We start from the raw sequence: 7,281 nt of genomic DNA, 5'->3' as shown, positions 1-7,281 counted from the left end.
TCTGGCACTTTAAAATATTGCTCTGTATTTCTGGGTTATGATGCAAAATATGTAATCTTAGTAATAGGCCATTTTTATATGGTTGTTTTCAAGACTATTTGTCCTTAGTTTTCCTTAGTTTGTTTATAATGTATATTCAACACATTTCTTTAGCTGTATCATCTTTGGTATTTGCTGAGCACATTGAAACTCTAAGTAAATATTTTTCACCAAATTTGGGAAGTTTTCACCCATTATATTTTTGTTGTTATTATATAAATTAACCCATTTATTATAGGCTAGCAATGTTTCATATGGTGGCACTCCAAATAGTCTTTCATTTTCTTTAGTCTTCTGATGGCTGACTTTACTGTGGTGGTAGAAGTGGTGTTGTAGGTCCAGGCACCACCTGCTACCATTTTCATGCAGGAACCGCAATGCCAGATCCCCAGAGCTCATCTTTCATCTTGGTTTTGTCACAGAAGGAGAAAGCATACTCGGTGTGCTGGCTTGTTTCAATCTTCTTCACCATTTTCCTGAGGAAGGCACCATAACAGGTCTGATATTTACCAACAATCCTGACCTCCTTGGTGGGTTTAGCCATGTGACTGCAAACTAGGTCTGAGCCCAGAGAGGGTTAGCCATTATATTTTTAAGCATTTTGTTCTGCACACTTTCTCTACATCTGGGAATGTAAAATTACGCCTTTTAAAAATGTTGCACCAGTGATCCCTAAGTCTCTTTATTTCTCAATCTTTTTCTCTGTCATTCAGACTGGATTATTTCTTTGTTTTTAATTTTTTTTTAAGATTTTATTTATTTATGTGACAGAGAGACAGCCAGCGAGAGAGGGAACACAGCAGGGGAGTGGGAGAGGAAGAAGCAGGTTCCCAGCAGAGGAGCCCGATGTGGGACTCCATCCCGGAACGCCGGGATCACGCCCTGAGCCAAAGGCAGACGCTTAACGACTGCGCTACCCAGGCGCCCCCAGACTGGATTATTTCTATTGATCTATATTCAAGTTTCATAGAAGTTGTATTGTTTTCACCTCTTGGCTATTGTGAATAATGCTATTATGAACATATTATGAACATGGGTGTGCTAATAACTCTTTGAGACTCTGTCAATTTTTTTTTAGCTACTACCCACAAGTGGGATTACTGTATCATATGGCAATTCTAATTTTTTGAGAAACCTCAATACTGTTATCCATAGCAGCTATACCATTTTACATTTCCACTAACACTGAAGAGTTCTAATCTCTCCACATCAGCAAAACTTTGGGGTTTTTTTTCCCCACATAGTAGCCATTCTAATGAGGGAGGGCGGCTTTTAGCTCATGGTGGTTTCAATTTGCATTTCTCTAGTAATTAATGATGTTGCACATCATTTCATATGTTTGTTGGTAATTTATATACCATCTTCAGAGAAATATCTACTCAATCCTCGGCCCAGTTTTTAATTGGCTATTTTTGTTGAGTCATGAGTTCTTTATCCTGGTTATTAGTTTCTTCTGAGATATTTAATTGATAAATATTTCCTACCATTTCATATGCAGACCTGCATTTTCTTTTAGCTTCCAGTATCACTATTGAGAGGTCTGCCTTTTTTTTTTAATTTTAAAGATTTCATTTATTTTTGTGAAAGAGAGAGAGGGCGCATGGGCACGAGTTGGGGGAGGGGCAGAAGGAGAAGCAGACTCCCTGCTGAGCAGGAAACCTGATGGGGACTTGATCCCAGGACCTTGGGATCATGACCTGAGTCAAAGGCAGACACTTAACTAACTGAGCCACCTAGGTGCCCAGGTCTGCCTTCTTAATCCTTTGTATGAAACCTTTATTACCCCCCCACCTCTGAAAACTCTTGTGATGCTCTGTTTTTCCCCCATTGGTTCAAAATTTCATGACTATGTAAATTGGTATGTATTTATTTTGCTCCATTTTTGTGAGCCCTTTTCATTTGAAAAGGTCTCTCCTTCAGTTCTGGTAGAAATATTTTGGCTCTATAATGATTTCTTTCTTTCCATTTGGCTTCTCTATCTCTTTTTATTCTAATATCATCTTGACCTATTTGAGAATCTACTCTATCAGTTGTTATTTACTGAGATTACTGCTATTTGAACTTAAATTATTTTTAGTTGTACACTTACTATATTCCATATTTGCTTCTCTTGTCCGTTCTTCTTAGATCATCAAATTATTAGAATTTTCTTTATTCTCTTTTATTCTTGTTACTGTTCTGCAATTTGTACATCTCTGTAGCTTTCACTGTGATTTAGCACTAAGGCCTATTTTCCACGTCCCTGTGGATGTTAGAGCACCAGACCTACTCTCTTTAAGCTATTTTCACTATCTAACACTCTGTGGGCTACCTAACGCTTACTGCTCTTTGAGTTTGGTCCATTTGTGGCCAAAAGCGCATTTGTGATGGCTCTGTTTATTTATATTTATCCAGCATTTCTAACAGGAAGGGTTACACTGCAGAGTGTCATGTTGCTTTACAGAGTAGTCTACCCTTAGCAATTGTCATCAAATATAAACATATGTATAAGCACATATCCGTAGGCATGTGAATGCATCAAGTAAAGTGAAACAGTCACATGATTTCATATGATTCCACATAATACAGTTTTGTTATCCTTATCTTATAAAGAGGGCTACATTATTTTATATAAACCAATCTTTTACAACTGACACCTTTCAAAGCTTTAGTAGTTTTAGAGAGGATACCCCCATAACCATCTCAGCTGGGTTTGGTAATGAATATTGCAGACAGCAGTGTACTATAATCCCCAACAAGAAAACTTGTAGTTGTTGCAGGGAATGAAATTTGGAAGTACTTATCAGACCTTCTGAAATTTGAACAAAGTTAGAAAGCCTGGCAGCATTTTCTCCCCCAGAACAATGGGTTGACTTAGAAAACAACTTTTCTATTTGAACCATGGCTTGTATCCCTCTACGTTAGCCAGAGCAAATGTTCATCATTATTTTAAAAGCTAGAGAGTAGGAGGGGGGGTAAAATATCTGCCTCAAGCATTTTTTCCTCCAAAAATAAAAATAAAAAGAGAAAGGGAGGGAAGACGCTTAAAACAATATTACGCTGCATTCTCCACTTTGTCGTTCAATGCTTTACAATTGCCTAATTGTTCATCAGCGTCACAAAAGAAATGCCTTTTATTTTCTCCAGGCACTTAGAGATGACTAAGTGTCACTTAGTCAATTGGCAGAACAAAGAAGTCAATTTATGGATCACATTTTCTCTGTTTCGTTGTTCTTGAAAATAATTCACTTTATTGGTTTAGTGTTCTGGAAAGGTGAGGGATTGACAGGCCTGAAGTACAGAAATATCATCCCATAGATTCAGGTTGCACACACACATATCTGTTTAAAACTAGAGGTGAAAAGGTAACAGTTTCTCAGTCTCTTCGTGTAGCAAACCACTCTAAAAATTAAACAATACTAAGAACTCCTGACTCCCTCTTTGCATATTTCACCTGAAAGTAGTCACATGCCTGCATTATTCTTTCCACACCAATCCTATTGATTAAGCTAGCCCTCAATCACCTTTTTGATAACCTATAGAAAGTAGTTATTTAGCATTACAACATAAAAAGCTTAATATTTTTGTAGTTTTCCTCTACTTTAAAGTAGCATTACGACTGTAGAAGTTTGGAAAATATGTACAATGTAAAGGAGAAAAAAAGAATTACCAATAACTTCATACCAAAGGAAACCACCGTTGACATTTTTATATAATTTGACATAATTTTCCTACATTCATATTTAAAAATTATAATCATGAATTTATAACTTCATTTTTATATTTTTGTGAGCATTTACAAGAGATCAAATATTCCCCTAAAATGATTGCTAAATTATTGTCTATGTGTGAACATACCTACTTTATTAAACCATTCCCTTTCTATTGGACAGCCAAATTATGTACACTATGTGTGATCATAAATAACACTGAAATGAGTATCACTGAACATGTCTTTGGATAGATCTCTCTTTTCTTAGATTAACTTGTTTCTAATACACTACCTACACTAAAAGATACGGGCATTTTTTTTAAGGCTTATAGAGTATATGACCAAGTCACCTTCCCCAAGTTTACTAACTTACTACCCTCCAAGTGGAGACAGTTTTACTTTATACTTACAATACATTTTTGAATGGTGAAAATAATATCTTAACAATCAACTGACCATGGACTGCCTTGACTGAGTTGAGCTACTGGATTTTTCTATTAGCTTCTATAGAAAACTAAATTTACTATGGAAGAATGTGTGCTCCTTTATTATTATACTTGCATTTTTTCCAGTATAATCTTAGGAAGAAGTAAAAAATTTTAATTTTATACTTTTAGTTATCCTTTAATCTTGTATACTGGTAAGCCTCTGAAATAACTCATTGCTATTTCAATAACTTAAAATTCATTCCTCGGAAATATGAAAAGTACTGACGTACCAACATGTTTCTTTATCTTTTAAGAAAAGTACTGACGTACCAACATGTTTCTTTGTCTAATTATGGAATATGTCATTATGTTCTTTAAAAAAAAAAAAAATGTACTACTTCTTTTTAAATTAAACTAAAAACTTTTTAGAGTCTGGTTAGAGAAAAATTTAGAAAAAAAAATTTGGAAGAAAGATGCACAGATGTTTGCTATTCCCTTTTAATCACTTTTCCCCAGAAATTGTTCGTTTCACCGGAATTCACTGAGTATGGGAATAAAACTGCTGCAGAGTACAATCTATATCCACAAATGAAATTATCTAGTTATATTCAATCTATTCTGTATTTTTGAACAGCAAGTGCATTTTCTATATGCATAGTGAGCACTGAAATGCACTACAGCCACAAATTGTGATTAGAAAAGCTGCTTGTTTAGCAGTTTCAAAGGAAACCAACATGACAATCAAACATGGAAAGCAGATGGAAAATTTATTTTAGGACATGTAGCAATAATAGAGAAATTAGGGAGCAATTAAAACATGAAAAAAAATCAGTTTAGCTGAGAAAGTGAATCCAAAGTTATTTCAGTTCAGTTCCCAATTATGCTTGTTCTTAAACCAAGATTTGAATTAGGAAGAATGAAATCTGAATGTTCTTTCAGCAAATAAGGTACAACGTAGAATGGCATGTAGTGATTGTTTAAAACAATCTTAGCAACCAGAGCAATTACTCAATACGAGCATTTATTTTTAGATGGTAAATTCCCATATTTAGACTGTTGGCTAGATACCAGCAGTATCAGAAATTCATTGTATTCTGCCTTATATATACTTAATTATTTTTAAAAATTAAATTTTCCATTTTAAGTAGATCCAATAATAGTAAGGGCCCCATATGTGTGCTTCTCATACCTCTTGTGCCAAATACATCAGAAGAAATCAATGTGACCATTGAAAACAAAGCCTTCTACAAATCACTGTTACTGGACTTGGCTGGAACATGCCAAGGCACAAGGACAACTTTGTGGGAATATTTGCAGTTCTACATGTAATGAACTGTAGTTTCAGGTAGAAGTAATTCCAGACACTTACCCAGAATTCTTGTACTGCAGGGCTGGAGACTGACACAGAAGGCAGCAGACGTATCCTGAGGAGGTGGGGTTGCTGAAAACTCAATGGGTTTACCGGTGTTATTTATAGTGTCTTAGGCTGGATTCATTGGAAGCAGAGCCTAACCCCAAGAGTCACGTGCAAGTGGTTTAATAAGTAAGTGCTTCCAGGAGAAACCAATAGAGGAGTGGAGAACCCAAAACAAGGATGAGGTTGGAGCTAATTAGGTGTTGTTTTAAACAGAGGCCCTGGAGGGTGGTTTCAGCCGATCCAGAGAGAATTTTGAAGTGTTAGTTATGCCTTAGTTTTATCCCAACAGATAAATGCACCTCAGAGAAGACAGGACTTGATTAAATTAAGTTGCCGATAGATGGCTGGTCTCCTCAAGAGTTGCTAACATACGGAGTAAATAATATCAGATTCCACTTCTGAATATTCAACGTCTTTGAGAAGCCTGCGCTATTGAGTCCCTGCAGAGTTGCCAACCCAACACCAAGGCTACTCTATTTGTGGGCCTAAAGGGGAAAAGATGGTAGTTGGGACCGGCTGTTCTTATTTTAAGTAAAACATGATTTATATTTGTTGAAAAAAATTAAACAGCTATATAATGTACTGATGAAAATCTTTTATTTCCCCACCTCCACCCACAGGTATAATCACTATTAATTATTTAGTACATACCTCTTCCAGACCTTTCCTCAAAGTTTTCTCTGTAACGGTTTATTGAAAAACCCTGTGGGGAAAAACCATTCCTGATTCTACGATCACTTTAAAAAAGCACGTGAATAAAGGGCAAGTTTCCTTTTCTGTCCTCCTTCCACTCTTGAGAAGCAACTACTAGAAATAATCAGTACTATATTTGGTATTTACTCTTCCCTATTTTCCAAGTTTATGCAGATATATCTGCTAATGTGTATTTATATAGATGTGGTTTTAGAAAAATATAACATGCCATGCTTATTAGTGCATTGCTTTTTCCAGTTAAGAATATGCACAAATTCCAAATTAATATATGTAAATTATCACATTCTGTTTAATTCTTGTATAATATATACATTATAGGATACATTATAATTTATTCACCCATTCTGTTTTAGTGGACATTAGACTGTTTCTCAGTTGTTGCTTCAGAAATAATACTGAAATAAATACCTTTTTACTGATATTATGCTATTGCTTTTTGGGGACAGATTCCCTGAAAAGAGACTTGTGTCAAGTGTGTTCATCTTTTCATTTAATATATATCATCTTTACAGCAGTTTTTAAAAATAATGAGAAGTCTGCAAAACACAGGTCTTTTAAAAAATCAAGTCTACTTCTGCAGATATGTAACCTAGTGGGAGGGAACATTATGTATTTTATAAAATAACATAGAAAAGTGTATCTTAAAGATGAAAGAAATCTTTGAATTTTTTTTAGTGACTTTTTAAAAAAGATTGTATTTATTCACTAGAGACAGAGAGATACAGAGAGAGAGCAGGAGCAGGGGGAGAGGCAGAGGGAGAAGCAGACTCCCCGCTGAGCAGGGATCCTGACGAGGGGCTCCATTCAGGACCCGGAGATTATGACCCAAGCCAAAGGCAGCCGCTTAACCATCTGAGCCACCCAAGTGCCCCTGTTTTAGCAATTTTTCACAAAATCCCCAAACTGTGTGTTTATATAATACAATAAAGCCATGGCATGACATGCATGGCCTAGTCTCAAATAAAAGAATTCCTCAGCCAAAAGAACTTTTA

The 7,281-nt window shown here is 35.7% G+C and overlaps 1 pseudogene; it reads right to left on the bottom strand.

Annotated features, from left to right (window-relative positions):
- Positions 1-278: 278 nt before the first annotated feature.
- On the bottom strand, positions 279-583 carry LOC103672178 (annotated as a pseudogene).
- Between the last annotated feature and the right edge of the window lie 6,698 nt (positions 584-7,281).

Source organism: Ursus maritimus, unplaced genomic scaffold (genome assembly GCF_017311325.1).
Source record: "Ursus maritimus isolate PB19 unplaced genomic scaffold, ASM1731132v1 scaffold_5, whole genome shotgun sequence".
NCBI lineage: Eukaryota > Metazoa > Chordata > Mammalia > Carnivora > Ursidae > Ursus > Ursus maritimus.
The sequence above is the reverse complement of the archived record's forward strand: the minus strand, read 5'-3'. Positions and strand labels throughout refer to the sequence as shown.